At 46.9% G+C, this 16,217-nt stretch overlaps 1 protein-coding gene across 10 annotated transcripts in view; it reads right to left on the bottom strand.

Moving 5' to 3' along the window:
- The window catches only part of LOC135915994 (protein O-mannosyl-transferase Tmtc3-like), a 953,411-nt gene that overhangs the window by 230,752 nt on the left and 706,442 nt on the right, over nucleotides 1–16,217 (bottom strand). The gene's annotated exons all lie outside the window — the stretch shown is intronic.

The raw sequence follows: 16,217 nt of genomic DNA, 5'->3' as shown, positions 1-16,217 counted from the left end.
GGAATTAGACGTCTGGGACCCCTTCTTCAGCAGCAGATCGCGATATATATATGTATATATATCCTACGTCCCGACCTACATGTACCGACTATTTCTTGAGTTGATTGAGCACAAAAGAATGACATCTGGAAACCTGCAATCATTAAAAGTAGAGGCTACATGCATAGTCTGCAAGTCTCATTAAATTAAAAAAAGAAACATTATCGATAAGTAAAGCTCTTAGCGAAAGCACAACATTATAAGCATCTAATCTCTCTCTCTCTCTCCCGCCGCTCTCCTTATTCCTCGCAGGAGCATCAGTCAGTGAGAGCGAAGCCTACTGTAGGAAAGCTATCCGAATGACGCAAGAAAACATGGCTGATTCAATTTCGCTTCGCTCGACTCTGTGAATTTTGTGACAGCGCTTCGGACGGAACGGGGATGTCCAAGTGTAAACGGCACGGACTCGCCCCGCGTTTCGACTTGGCGAGGCCGCGGAGTAAGGAACAAGAAAAGTATACATGGGATCGCCATGCACAAGAGGAAGGACGGTTTTCTCCCAGAAAGCTAGGCACAGTCTGAAGCTTTTCCTGTGCAAACACGGCAGCGAGGCCGGCGCCAAGGGCTCAGCGGGGAGTGCGCCTGCGGAGGGGGTCGAGCGGGGCTGCGCCGAAGGAACTGCTGTCGCACAAAAACACAAGGCAGCTGTTTCGCTGCGGATGTCGGCGATAGAGACGTCCAGCCAATACTGCGCCGCAGTGCCACCGCCGCTAGGAAATCTCGAATTCAGGAGTCCACTGTCCTCGGCGGGCTGCGCTGGGAGCCCCCGCTACGCCGTATTGATTCCCTCGGCGGGATCTCATTTCGGTCCCGCCAAAGGGACCGAGAAAAGGGGCGCCAGGATAAATAATCGGCCAGATTCGCGGTGCTTGCCCGTCCTGCTGCCTACCCATCGCTCGACTTCAGACCTCACGCTGCCCCGATGCTTCCATCCCTCCTCCAACGCTTCCCCCTTTTCTTTGAGCCGAAGAAAGAACAAAAAGATAACCACACCCGAAGCACAGAGGCGTCGAACCAAGATGATAGTATACGGCTGCAAGCGATGACGGAGAAAAAAAAAAGAGAGAAAGGGCAAGAAGCGGCAGCCCGGGGCTTGAGAAGGAGAAAATAAGCGAGCGCGAGACCTTAAGAGACCGCAGACGTCAAGAGTAGTCACCGTTAGAAATACAATGCTGCACCCTTAGGAAAAACTGAAAGACCTTGTAATCGTATCACCATGGCTGATTTATCAAATGAAAAATGGGCTCCTGTCGTTAACGAGAGCGTGGCTCTTTTTTCTAATTTAGTGAACAAGATTTCAGAGCAAAGTGTTAGCGCACCAAAGCAACATTTTAATACAACTCATGCAGTACTACATAGTGTTGGAACTTTTTCGGAGGTGTGACTTTCGTATATATACATTCACGCCCTTTTTAAAGGCTTTACGCGGAAGCATTTGCATTATTTAGTAAGATGAAGTTTAAGTATATCAACACGACAACATGGCGTAGACGAATACGCGTGTCCTCTCTTTGACACCACCTGAAAGTCAACGCGCGCATTTTACCTCAGCGCCTCAATGCCCACACGCTACCTATAGTTAGCTATCGCAAACTCTTTTTGTCTTTAGTAGGTCGATTGCTGCGTCAGCTGAACAAAACAGATAAAAAGTTTTCACTGTTATCTTCAGCTTCCATTAAACTCTGTCTCTCATTCAGTGAGTTTCATTTATTTACAACGTTACATCTGCTGCAGTTTATAGTCATTGCCGACTGGCGTAAACAAATTGTAAGAAAATCACACAGCACAATCCTCTATCGAAGCTTCGCACCGTGTCTGCAAGGCGCAAAACCGCGACAGAAGACGCAGGGTGCGAAGCTAGCCTTTCCACAGCAGCGGGCCAACGTCGGGCTCGTCAGGCCAGCGAATGCGAAACACGTACACCGAGAAGAACGTCACATCGCAGGTGTCGCACGTGCCACATGGTGCCTCGCATGCGAAACGCGTAAACCGAGAAAAATATGTCGCTGCTATTTCTTTCGTTTTGTATGGGGCACATTGCTTGTACACAAACGGCCGCCAGCATCTTTCCTCGACCAGCCACGCGCTTCAGACCACTCACCACGATCCAACCCTCACCGTATGGAAGGCAAATAAGTGTGTTTAAGTCAAAGCGAAAGGACACACGCTCTGGCCATTAAGGCTGCAGCTAAAGCTTTGAATGTACCGCAGGCAACGTCGGACTGGTGCCTTTTTTTCTTCTTCTTCCACCGAAAGAAAAAAAAATAATGATGAGCCATTCCCCTCAGTGAAGGTGGATTAACGCATTTATTGTCTTGATCGGTGGCCATCATGGCGGAGGGTACGCACACACATTTACTTATATAAGTTTAGGCGTGGATGACTATATATATATATATATATATATATATATATATATATATATATATATATATATATATATATATATATATATATAGCAGCTGCATTACGAGTGAATGAGCCATTACATTTTTTGTTTGTTGAAGGGTAATGATCCATTGATGCTAATGATAGTTTTTGTTGGCGCAGAACAATAATGCACGGAAGCCTAGCCATGTAAACAGCTTCGCTGTAAAATGCAATGGCAGACAACATTCTTTCTTTTCCTCTTGCTCATTATCGTCACCGGGGTAAAACGATTTTTGTTTCAGAGAGTATTATGTGGGCGTATGACCTTGTTTCTCGCGGCGCTACGCTGCCGCATACACACAGTTAGTTACGCAATAGCGTCGCCGTTAAAGAAGCATAGAGCGGGAGCGACGCCGAGCAGAAGAGTTTTGACGACCTCGTACTGGGGCTGAGCCACTCGAAGAAGGGCGCACTGCCCGCGCCGCAAGAGAGAACGAACGAAGAAATGCTTCCCTCTCGCCGTAACGCGAGATCTCCGCGCAGTAAAACGGCGCGGCGGTGGATATCAAAAGCCGCGGAGCGAGCAGCGATACCCAAGGGAATGCGGCTGGCGAGCGGCCAAGAGAAAGAGCGGTCACCGCAAAGACAAGGGCGGCGACCCAGAAAACAAAGTTGTCTCCGCCTCGCCGGCAGCACAGAACACGAAACGTGAGGAGAAGAGCCGCTCGTGGCAAAGAAAGAATGAGAAGAAAGGAAATGGCAGGGGGGAGGAGAGATATTCGCGTTGGGTCACATCAGGCTATCAGGTCACGTGCCCTCGGAAGCGCATCTTACGGGTTGACGCTGCCCTCCAAAAGACGGGATTAGGGAGCGTCGGGGATCAGGAGGCGTCCACGGATGCCCTCCACGCGCCGCTGGGGGATTGCGAGTTTCTCCTTGAGCGGGTCTTTTTGTGTGTACGCGCTTAACACAAGGTTGGCCCTCGCTTAAGATTAGAAAGGGGAAGCACAAAGGACGGATGCGAGGGGAAGAGGTGGTCGCTCGCCTCCTATCTATGTTGGGCTGCGGGCTTGCCGCTCTGGGACAGAGAAGCCGGCTAAACTTTGCGCCAGCTTCTTGCAGGAGCACGTCTGCTACCTACGGCACCGAGAACGCTGTTTCCCGCTGACAGTTTAGCATCAGCTCCGATGTCAAAGCTGCGCACCCTCGTGCCTGCTTTGCCTTTGAAACGCGCTGCGATCTGGGGTTGACGAAGTTAGCCGTTAAGCACGTTATGTGCCTTCTGCACGTGGCGAGGTCGCCGATCAAATTAAACGGAAGAAACGAAAACCCCTGAAACGCTGTCGAAGCCACACAAGTGAGCCGTTGTTTATTCCAGAGTGGTCGCTACAACATCGAACAAGGTTTGCGCATGGTGGCGGCGCAAGCTCTGCAGCTGACATCGAGCATCGCTGTGCCCAGAACGTTACCTCTGATGAGAACGAGTACGTGCACTTTCACGCGTCTGTTGATAACGGTCACTGTGTAACGAGATAAAGGTTACATGATAAATTTACAAATGATGAAGTCGCGCACGATATAAAGATTATAAACATGCATACGCCTCTGTGTTTCCGTATTTCAAGATACGTTCACACTGGTGGCGAAAGCGCGCAGTAATCTGCTGCCGTCGCGACCAAAGCGCGTGGAGAAACAGGCGGCGAATGCGATCGGTCTAAAAACCGAGCTTGCCGCTTTCCCGCAGTCAGCCAGAATGCGAGGCGGAAGGCGTTCGAAAATGGATTAACGTAAACATCCAGCCCGTTAGCCGTGGTCATTGCGAACGGCGTGTGCGTGTGTGTGTACGTATGTGTGTCTGTGTGTTCTTGTCAGTACATGTCTCAATGACTGAAAGATACGACAGTGAGAGCACGCGTTCCTCCGACGCATTCTACGCCCAATCTATACGTACCGAGAATCGTTCCCCGTGGCGGCTGGACTAGGGCGATAGGTGTTCATATTAGAGTGCAAACTCGCGTGCTTCTTCAGTTACTTCCCACAGTAAGTTTCGCCGTGGGAAGATAGGGGCCACGGATAAACAGAACGTTACATATAAATTATCACATTTCATTTGTTGACGACTGTACGGACGCACGAGCGTTTGTGCGATTACTTCCGTGTTTGCGCGTCTTCAAATATCAGCGATTTGAAAACAAGATGTTATAATCGAATCGATTATTGCAAGCAGCAAGGGAAAAAGAAAATCTGATCCACGCTTGAATGCGGGTCGTGAATGCGTGCCTCGAAACAGGGTAGTGGCAACTGTTAGCACTCGAAAACAACGGGAGAAGGCGCACGTATAAGTGGCACATGCGAAGGTGTTATCTGCATAGCGCTGCGCGGAAACATTGCCAAAAAAAAAGTTGGCAAAAAAAAAGCATTTACTATAACAGAGATGAGCTTACTTCACTGGCCGAAAACATCTTTTTAAGCACGGAAAAAAATTATTGACACAGCTAGCTACTTAGCCAGTTAGGCTGCCAGCTAGTTTTCCAGCATCCACCCTTAGGTTAGACAGTGTTCAACTTTGAGATAGTGCGTGACAATATGACAAAATTCAGAGGGAACGTGACACCGCAGAAGCATGTCAACTCTATTTTTCTTTTAGGTACCTGGATTATAGGAGAGATTCCAACTGCCTGTACGGTCCCTGTTTTGAACTCCTCAGAATTCTCTTCGTACTCGCCAGTTTCGCTTGCGTCGGTTTTCCGGAAACAATAACTGGGACAGCGATATACAACAAGCTATGTTAGTGGCCGGAAAGTTAAACGCTATTTCTCGGTATTATTACCGGATCTGACAACCTCCTAGCGCAGAAGGAAGCGTTCCTGCATGTAGACAATCCACAAAACGTGACAATGCAATGGTTCAGACATCAATGTTGTCGTTATCATCTTCATGGTGTGTCCTTCGCGAAGGAGCGCGTCACGCGATCAACTGGCGCAACCAGTGATGTTACGGCACGCGCAACTCACATGTTTTTTGCCACAAAGAAACACTCTTTCTTTAGGGTGAAGTTTTCAAAAGTATTTTGCTCATACGAGAGAGAAAAAGTTTGGTGAAAGATGATGTCAGTACTGCTATATGAAGAGCTTGCTACTCATTTCGCCGGTCTGCACCGACTGTCTCTGCTATACCAACGAATCATTAGCAGCAAAGATTGCACTTGATATACGAGAACAAACGCAGACTAATGTTCTCCAAGCGCCCTGGGAAAGAAGTAAGGACGCAATCCGAGCAACGAAGGCCCCGCTGTTGTTTACACTAACGAGGGCTTAAAGATGTTATTTGACCTTTTGTCATCTGGACTCAATTTGTTTACTTCTAGTTGTAAAAAAAATCTAGTTAAAAATCTAGTTCTAGTTAAAAAAAAATCCGCGTGTTGATAAAATTGCACAAACAGGCCTGGAGTGTGGCCTGATCCCGGTGACCAGAACCGGTAACGCACTCCCTCACCAGAGCAGGATTGGCCACAACCTCCTATATGAACACAACAATCAGTGCAACGAAGTGGGCGTTAGTGAGCACTTCATCTCGTCCTTCAAGTGCTTCTGTTCTTAAAGGAAGATACTTCTAGACAGCATGAATAGAAGTGGGTTTGGTTTATTCGTGGACTTACATAACAGCTAGTTTTCCCGGAAAGACCACGGATAGTGCGCGAGGAAATGTCCCCCATTTTACTAACATTTTTGCCAGATACTGAGCTGATTGACTCAAGGTCACACATATTTAAGACACGGACAGACGCGTTCAAGCCTATCCTGCTAGGCTAACCCCACCTGCGGCAACATCATCACCGCCACCAACACTCACATTTAAAACATTTTGTTTACGTATATCCAGCTTGCCTATAGCGTCACCAGAATATAATTAGATAGTTAGAGCAACCGTCACAGAAGAGAAGAATTTCTTTTTAATCTCCTGCTTCTTATAGAAAATGTTGTTTTTAGTTGTTGTTTTTTTTCACAATAGTGAATTCTTGAAACGCAAAATGCCGACGGCACCTTGTGCCGAACGAACCCTGCGTTGATGGTGCAACGTAGATGATTCTGAATTGAACGTCTAGTTTTACAGAGCGCTGTCGGTGAAGTATGTTCTTGAACCCATGTACGCTCTCTCCTTTAACTCCTGCTAACTCGGTACGTTCCCCAGCTATGTGAGAATTATGAAAGCTCTGTCTGCAGACAGCCCCCACGGTAAAGTGCCTCAACGTTTGCAGAAAGTTGCTGAAAGAAGAAAATTATGAGACACTGCTGCGTGAGATGGAAAACGCCTGTTTTTCTTCTGTACCCTGTAGATTAGGCAAGAATATTTCGCCAACCGACAAAGCTGTCTTTCGGCAAAGCCTTCGAACCAAACTTACGTCCTCATAAGCGCAGGCCAGGTCTCGCTTTTACTGCTTTTACTTTTACCGCCACCTGCTGTCAAGAACAGCTGGCCCAGGGTATCGATGGCTGTGGAAAGGGTCTGGGGCTTCTCGGCATGTAAGTACAGGCGGGGCCATAGAGCCAATGAAAACTTGGAGAAGACCAAGTTTCTTTCATGCATAAAACGCCCCGTTCTAACCACTGTACTACCCACCAGAGATCAGTAAAAACAAAATAAACAAACACGCGCCAAAAAGGACGGCTAAGAAGCAGCGACTATAGAGGAGCAAACTAAGCGAAACGCGGAGCAGGTTTGCGTAGCGTACTTCTGTCGGAGATAACAACGGTATAAGATGCTCTTGAAATACCAAGTTTTAAGCATACGACGCTACGTAAATAAATAAAGAGAAGGATCGTTGGAGAAGAATGCACGTAAAATGAGAAGTTGATTAAGATTGTGGGCTATGTAAGCAGGCTAAGATCATAAATACGAAAATATAGGCAATGTTCATTGCCAGAAAGGTTGCCAATGTAAGCATTTTTCACGCGATCATGTTCACAACCATATTGTTCCCGCTTTTTTCTTATTACTTTAATAACAAATTGACTTAGCCATCATACAGTGCGGCAGCTGCTCTCCAAATTGCAAAACAAAAAACAACAACATACAAATAAGTAAAGCGAGCAACGAGAAGACCTTCAGTGAAGAGAGCACACAAGAGACGCCGACGTGGTCCTATAAACGTAAACTGGCGGAATAAAGGGAGAAGGGAAGTAAGGAAGCGGAAAGCTCGATCTATCAGGCGAGACACCGGTTTACTGTCCTCTGAGCACATATATGCACAAATGGTTCGCATGTAGATGTATGGAAACACAGGAATATGCGAATTAAGAGGACAGCAATATAATAATAATATTTGGGGTTTTACGTGCCAAAACCACTTTCTGATTATGAGGCACGCCGTAGTGGAGGACTCCGGAAATTTTGACCACCTGGGGTTCTTTAACGTGCACCTAAATCTAAGCACACGGGTGTTTTCGCATTTCGCCCCCATCGAAATGCGGCCGCCGTGGCCGGGATTCGATCCCGCGACCTCGTGCTCAGCAGCCCAACACCATAGCCACTGAGCAACCACGGCGGGTGGACAGCAATATGCATTGCGGACGGTAATGTCGCAGTCAACTTTCACCAATAAGGGGTATAAAATGACCATGCGGAGCGCGCATGCAAAGCGACGCCGCTTCCCATTGCTGAGCGTCAATGTGGCATGGACATAGTGAACTTACAGCAATATGAATAAATTTTTTGTGGTGATTTAGAGAGAGAAAGAGAGAATTAGTTAAAAGAAACACAGGGTGATTAACGAGGCTAATTCAGGTTTTGGAAAGTAACAGCGCTAAACCGACAAGGACTAAACAAAGAACACGACATTGGCGCTGACTCACAACTTAAACCAGCACGTCATAACCACGTTTATTTCACGTCGTTCGACACGTCACCAGGATGGCTCCTGCTGCGCATGTACAGTCGCTATAGTTGTTGCTCTGTCGGCCCGTGTTTATAAATGTGATGTCCCTAGAAGTAAACTTCAGTTGTGAGTGAGCGTCAGTGTCGTGTTCTTCTTTGCCCAAGCCCTTGTCCGTTAGCACTGTTACTTTCCAAAACATGAATTACCACCAACTCGCCCAAGCTTCCCTTCTAGTAACGAGGTTGAGCCAGGCTGAGGATAAAAACGTTAGTGCACGAACACATACGCTGAATTAGTTTAGATAGGCGTAAATACATTCGCAGCTTATAGCGCCACTCGTTACAGCGCTATGCAATACAGGAATGAAATATTAGACGACGTAAAGTATGCCTGGCGTGTGTGATGGAGAGATGACTCGTGTGCAAGAGCCACTTACGCCTAATTGCTTTGTTGGTTGGTCCGCAGGTGATATGCCTCAACCCGCTTTGGGGAATGTGCCATAAATTTGGCGGTAGTATATGATCGATTCAAGTGGCTGGCACAGCGACGTTTGTTACGACATTTTTATGCTATTCTTGCAACTCAGCCTGGCACCTAGGCTTACCATAAGTAACATAACTAGCGCACCATCAAAAATCTGTATAATAAAAGCTACATTCGCGCTCAGCTTCCAGAACTCGACAGGCCTACATGACAGACGCTAAGAATACCGCTTGCTACCGCTGTATAGTGCACGCGATTGACTTTGTTTGCGTTTCTCTTTCTTATGTCCTCCTTCCACATTCTATCTCTTTTTTATCCACTTACCCCATTCCTCATAAGCATGGTAACCAACCAGCACTATCTCTAGTTAACCCCCCTGCATTTCTAAAGATACTTTTCTCTTATTGTGTAAAGACACTTGGAATAGAAAACATACTTGGCTCTGTAAGGCTCCATGCAAATTAGTCTGGCTCGACAGTACGATGGGAGTCGCGGGATTTTTTCAGACAGTTTAGTCGGTCATTTAGTCCCAGTTGCGCTCTCTGCGTCGCGACCTCTCATCACATCTAATAGTGCCTAACTATAACAGCTCGGCCTTTATTACAGAATTTTCAGCGTAATAAATAAAGGATAATTCTGTAGTGCATCGGTCACGTCAAAGTTGGGTAATACTAAGGACTTAATGCTGCCTAAATATCAAACTAAGATATCACAGTTCTTACATTATTTGTTTTTCGCTCAAAGCTTCGAAAGCAGCTAAAATCGGACGCTCACGCGCTCAGTTAATCTATAGACACTGTTGCGTCTGTCATGGTGACGAGAAAGCTTGAAGAAGGAAGGAGAGGAATGAAAGTAATTTGACGCACAAAAACGCGGAGTGCGACTGACAACGACTGCCAGTCGATGCTTTTGACCGAGACTTGGCCCGATGTTTTTAAAAAATAGATGACGTCAGAATTTATGATTGTTGGTTAAACAACTTGAATTAAGAACCGCGCAGCATTTCTTAATTCCTAATTCAAGCTTTCTTTCTTTCTTTTTTTTTGCAGAAATACAGTGGTCCTTTTGAAGCAACCCGGGCAGACGTCGGCTAAGACCAGGGTTCAAGAATTATGTTTTCCGTAAAGACATGCATGTCAAGCATGTCGAGCGTGGAGGAGAGCGATTTTCTTTATGCGCTGAAAAGGGGACGAACGCGCACAAGGTGTGCAATCGTCTCTTTGCACCAGTGAACTTAACATTCGAAACTACGATGAGGAATGAGTAGGCATTTATGAATGCTACTCCAAATCACCAGTGTACCAGCTCCACAAAAAAACTGTTCTGCTCTTATTTGTAGTAGACTGTTCCGTATTCACCTGCCAATGTTTATTTCAACCACCCGCCGCAGTGGCTGAGCGGCTATGGTGTTGCGCTGCTAAACACGAGGTCGTGGGATCACCGGCCAAGCGGCCGCATTTTGATAGGGGTGAAATGCAAGAACACCCGTGTCCTGTGCATTGGGAGCACACCAAAGGTCCCCTGGTGGTCAAAAGCAATCCGGAGTCCTCCACTACAGCATGCCTCCACAGAATTCAATTATTTCAACCGACACTGCACAAAACAGCGCAATACTTACTGCGCCGAATAGTGCACTGCAGCCCCCATGCTACACCAGAAGAACGTGCATCTGAAGAACTGTGATGGGGTGACACGCCATGAGTCGCTGACGATTGGCAGCTGATCTATAAAACAACACCGAGCCTAAGCAACTTAAGCGACGCCAGTAGAAAAAGCGAAAGGCACGGTAGGCGATAAAAGAAAAAGCTACGTCTTTACACTTCATAACAGGGGGCGCCTATCGAGACGCCGACAGAGATTGACATTCATAGCCTGCTGTGACTATGTCACATGCTCGAACATTAACTTTAAAAAAATGATGGGGTTTTACGTGCCAAAACCACTTTCTGATTATGAGGCACGCCGTAGTGGAGGACTCCGGAAATTTCGACCACCAGGGGTTCTTTAACGTGCACCTAAATCTAAGTACACGGGCGTTTTCGCATTTCGCCCCCATCGAAATGCGGCCGCCGTGGCCGGGATTCGATCCCGCGACCTTGTGCTCAGCAGCCTAACACCATAGCCACTGAGCAACCACGGCGGGTCGAACAATAACTTGACACAAACGGCTGGGAAATATATACACTTGTGGCTTTTCACTTGCTTGAAATGTTGAAGTGCCCGAGCACCCTTAAATTCTGCAATGTGTACGTTTCGCACGAAACAGCCTTTAAGCACCTTGAAATAAATAAAAGGTTGCTCCAAGGTTGTTCTACCAACGAATGCACCCATTTTGAAAAATTTGAGTAAAAGTGATGACGCAAAACAGGTGTTTCATCATTCAATCCACCCTCGAGGGTGTAATTTTCCGGAGTGCGTTAACTAGATTGATCTGACAATATTGGAACACTTATTGCCGTGTCATTTTAACCCGTAATCTACAACTGCTGCGTTGTCACTGTGCTTTATGACAACGTCTTGCATTTCTTCTTTGTGAAATTTAGGAGTTGCGGTGTGTTCTTTTCATTTGCCCACTTGAAACATGTAGTGTACTGTGTTCTACTTTAGTCTTTATATTTGTCCTGTTGCTCTTCCTTTCCTCTTTCCTCCCCTCCTTCCTATCTTCCATTTCTGTGTTGCTGTCACCTCCCTTTAGAACAGTAGGCAGGCGTTGTGCCCCTTCCGGTGGCAGTTGCCAGCCTGCTCGTCCCTTCCCCTTTCCTGTAAACTGTGTATATGTGTTCAAAACAAACAACAATAATAATAATGACACACGTCTGACAAACTTTACTTCTTTTTTTCTGTTTTATTCTTCTTCTTCTTGCTAAGATCGCCTTTGTTGTTGTTTAATTTTCGGTTTTAAAGGTCACCATTGTGTTTTACTGACGTACTTGGTCCCCTATTACGTAATATCCAACAAGGGGTCTTCGTCAGGGTTAATAAAGTATTATTATTATTAGTAGTAGTAGTAGTATAGTAGTAGTAGTAGTAGTAGTAGTAGTAGTAGTAGTAGTAGTAGTAGTAGTAGTAGTAGTAGTCCTTAGTCATTGTTAGTAGTAGTAATAGCAGTAGTAGTCGTCGTCTAGTGCAGTCGACTTCCGCTATTTCGACATAGGTTCGTTCGACTGTTCGCTTAACTCAAACGCACGGGAAAGCCCTGGCGGGAAATCATACGTTTTTACGAAAGAATAAATCGTTGAGCTCGAACCTGACAGTATGCTTTTACGGTTAATTCGACCTGCACTGGCATACCCTCATGCGCGCAGCAGTTACGAAAAGCTTGAAAACAAAAGGAATTCAGCCGACAGCGCTTCTACTTTCTTAGGCGACGACGTGGACCGTAATAACCTGTCCAGCCGTGATGATGGCGACTTGTGCTGTGCCTCGGGCACTGTCTTCTTTAAGGATTTTCCCAGCGCCGACGACAGTGCTGAGGTCTGTGGGCCACTGACCGACGACGACGTGTGTAGTTAATAGATAGTGTAATGACTACTTGAAATAGTATCTTGACGACAAAAGACTACTTCAAGTAACAAAAATAATAATGTCGTTCATTTTGCCACCGTTTGTTAACTCGGCCTTTCGGATAATTCGAGCAAATATTACGGTCCCGCAAGGGTCGAATTAACGGGAGTTTACGGTATTGCGATGATGGCCATGCTGAGTTTTGAAGAACCATTAACGGGCGTCGTAAGACACCATACTGCCCCAAAGCGATTTTCGTTTGAAACTTAATGTTTGGATTCAGCTGCCATAGGTAAACGACCTAACAAATCGCCGCAGGAACACTATTTCACGACTGAACTTTACGGGCTAGAGAAACGTTTGTAATGCATGGAGATTGCTCTAAAAGGTTCGTGATGTACGGAGCGTTATCTCAGCATTGAGTACAGTTGATTTCAACCATTCAGCTGTGCCAGCCATCCACTAGATCCAGCCAAAAAAAAAAAGATTAATCGAAATCTTTACGTTGAAATCGAGATGTACTGTATTGATTCCCTACGCGGGCTGGAAAAGTGTGTCCAGCTATAGGCACCGAACTCGATCGTTATAGTGAGGTGCATATGCATACGGACTGACCATACAATGCGAGCTATTCACTGGTGAAGGTATAGCTTCCCTACACGCCATTACATATTAAACGATAGATGTATGCGTCAGCATGGCTGATCCTTTAAGAAAAACGCGATCTCATCCGACACGATGTCACCCGCTGCCCTGCTGGGGCAGCTATATTCGCGGTTTACTCTCGTGTCAGGATAAAAGAACAACGTCTTGGCCAGGCAAAGAGATAGGAAGCTAGAAAACGGCCGACTCACCAAAAACAGAAAGGGAAAAAGAGGATAAAAGGGTCAACGCGCATTCTTTATTGATAACGGTGGGCATTAAGGGCTGAAGAAAGTGTTTGACGCCTGGAAAACAATTACGCGCCTTGCTGCGGGCTCCTTGGAGGCGCGCCGGGCCTCAGTGTTGGCTCGCCTTTTCTTTTTCTTTTTTTTCCTTCTTTTTTTCTCATGGCGGCGGCCAACCCCTTTGCACGACCATGGACACGGCGTCGGAGGCGCGACAACAATGGCAGAGCGCGCTGCGGCCGGCTCAATTTGCCCCGCTGTATGGCGCCCACCGGCAGCGCCCGACTGATGGGTGGCTCGACGCGTTATCACGCTTATCGCGCCGCCGCCGCGGTTACGCTGAAGTCTGGTGGGGCAGAATGATTGGTGGGCCCACCGCCGTCTGGAGACAGGTCGTTTTTCGGAGGGTAAATAATTGCCCCTTGCGTCGCGCCAGCCGATGCTTAGCGCCAAGAACGGGGGCCCGCCATGGCGCTGCGCCGAAAACCGATGCGCGGCGCCGAACGGGGCGCGCGCGCGGATAAAACATCAGCGTCTAGAACGAGTGCCCAATGCGGGTATAGCGCTACAAATTTTCTTGGCGGGACTGGCGCCGAGGCACGGCCGACCCGGGGCTGCCGCCATCGGCGCGTGCTGCGCGCTGCGAAGAGCTCGCACTGCGGCATAGAGCACGCGCTGTTCCTCGCGTCGCTAGCATCTGGCACAGCCGTGGGCCATTAAAGAGCGATTAGTGAGGCCTGCCTAATTCCGGAAAGACATGCTGTCCAAACGTTTCACTTCTGGTTGAACAGGCGGCATCCATTGAAAGCCTGCTGCAAAACTTTACGCGGCGATCAGCGTTTCGGGCACACACAAGTATACTCCTGCGGCTGTCATTTACGAACAGGCCCAGTCGCTCTCGCCCGATGTCGTTCATGGGAAAACGCTAAGCCTGCTAGTGGCGGCTGCGTGAGCTTGCTTTCTGCCAGTGGAAAGAGAAAGCAAGAAACGCTTACTGTTTTGAGTAAGAATCACTCGCTGCTGCAGTAAACTCGGCGAGTTCATTACGTACTTCTATTACGACTTCAATGGCGAGGCCTGTGTTGTGTGCATAATATAATGGGGTAGTGGGAATTGCCTAAACACTACAGGCAAATATTAAATGACAGTGAAATGGTATAGACTAGAGCCTCTAAGGCGCCCGAAGCAACGTTTTTATTTCAAGGACAGAGCTTCTGTAAGCGAGGCAGTGACGTACAGAAGTACTAAAGGACTGACACTGTCATCGTGAAAATAGGGTACAGCTCCCGTGATGTAACATGTCCCGTTTTTAAATGCTAAGATGTAGTTAACTGATCGGTAATTAAAGAGTTAAATATATGTTACATTTGAACATGAAATAAAATGCAGCTGTCTTCGTTTTATTGGATCTTCCGATAGACTCCACTGATGTTCTCTCCTCAAGGCACCCTCAGCTGTTAATAGAAAAGGTGGGACGAGCTGCCGCTTTTGCGAGCAGCAGCTCGCGTCTCAATATAATCTCTGAGATTGACGGCGTACCGCAAGCTTCGAACGTAAGGAATTCCGCCTGTCGCGGACTATTTGATTTTTCTACTTGAATTAGCTGGCGGAAAAAAACGGCGGAAGAAATGACAATCCTCGACTGTCTTAGAGAACAGACAGAGAACTACAAGACAGACATATACTGTCCTCTAGTCCTTTCCGCCAATATTTCGAGCTGTTTCAAGTATAAAGATCAAAGATGAGCCTACTAGTTTAATCAAAATTTTATCAAGACGATATAAAATTGCGAATAATTGTGCTATCCCTTCAGCCGCAATTTTCAAGCAGCCAAGTCATTTCTCGGCGTAAAATAAACTACGCGAACTTTCTATAAGGGTAAATGAATAGTCTAGGTAGAAACAATGTTTGTTTGAGTGTGTACCTTTTCTTTCCCTGTCTTCTTCTATATGTATTTATTTGTATATGTATTTTTTACCTTATTTTTGTTAGGTCCCAGGTTAGTATTTATGATTTATGCTTTGTGTTTGTTGCATGCCGAAGGAACAAGTACAATGCGGCGTAGTTGAAGGTCCCACTAGGTCTTAGAAAATAGTTTTCTCTTATTTATTATAAACAAAACGGGAACCTGTATAGAAGCTTAAACAAGCACTCAGTTCAGGAACAGGAAGTTTATATTAATAACCCTGTGATTCTTAGGTATTACATCTTTAACATATTTTAGCTTATAGCACAGCTAAGCCAGAAACAGAGTAGGCGTGCTTGTTTTTATTGCGCTAGCTCTTATAGGGGCACTCCAAGTGAATTTTCGCTGTGGTTGCGAGGGAAAGCGTGCAAGAGTAAGCGGAGAACGATCGTGACTTGATGCGCGCCGTCTTTCCGCGCGCCCAATCTTAGAGGCCACGTGATCAAGTGCGCTGGGGGGGAGGGGGGGGGGGGGCAGATGAGGATACCTCCTCTAGCCCGGCCGTGGCTGCTCATAGCGGTCGGCGTAGCCAAGCGCATACGCGGCCCTCGCGCCCGGGCTTGGAGGTATGTCATGTGCGCTGTCTTCCCACGCGCCTAGTACCCGGAGGTAGCGCAATTTCAAGTTTCGGAGACGTGTTGGAGGTAGCACGAAGCGTTCATTACCCTCTGCTTGCGCTCTTCACCACGCTAGCATTGTCCCAGAGTGTGTTAGTGCTCATTAAGTGTGATTTGTTCATGGTTAGCTGTGCGCGTGTAACACTGCGCTTATTAATTTAATTAGTAAGCGAATGTTTACTACAGTTTACCCGGCCGATAATACTGCGAACCGTATTTCGCGTAGTTGTCTAACACTTTGTTATCGCTATCAATGCTTCGCCTTTCAGGCGGGACTGCGGCTTTTTTAACGCCTTGATTTAGTGTATCCACACCGTCATTCGCCCCACCCTTGATTTCTGTAATTGGAATTGCGGAAAAAGAAGCACCCCTACCCCCTTCAGTTACACTGGCAATAAAGCGCAATGAATAAAGAAAGGCCGCCGCTCATGAAGGCTCATTTAATTTTTTGGAAAGCTCATTTCAAAAGAAGCATT

Source organism: Dermacentor albipictus, chromosome 1 (genome assembly GCF_038994185.2).
Source record: "Dermacentor albipictus isolate Rhodes 1998 colony chromosome 1, USDA_Dalb.pri_finalv2, whole genome shotgun sequence".
Classification (NCBI taxonomy): Eukaryota; Metazoa; Arthropoda; class Arachnida; order Ixodida; family Ixodidae; genus Dermacentor; species Dermacentor albipictus.
This window is presented reverse-complemented; position numbering and strand designations above follow the sequence as displayed.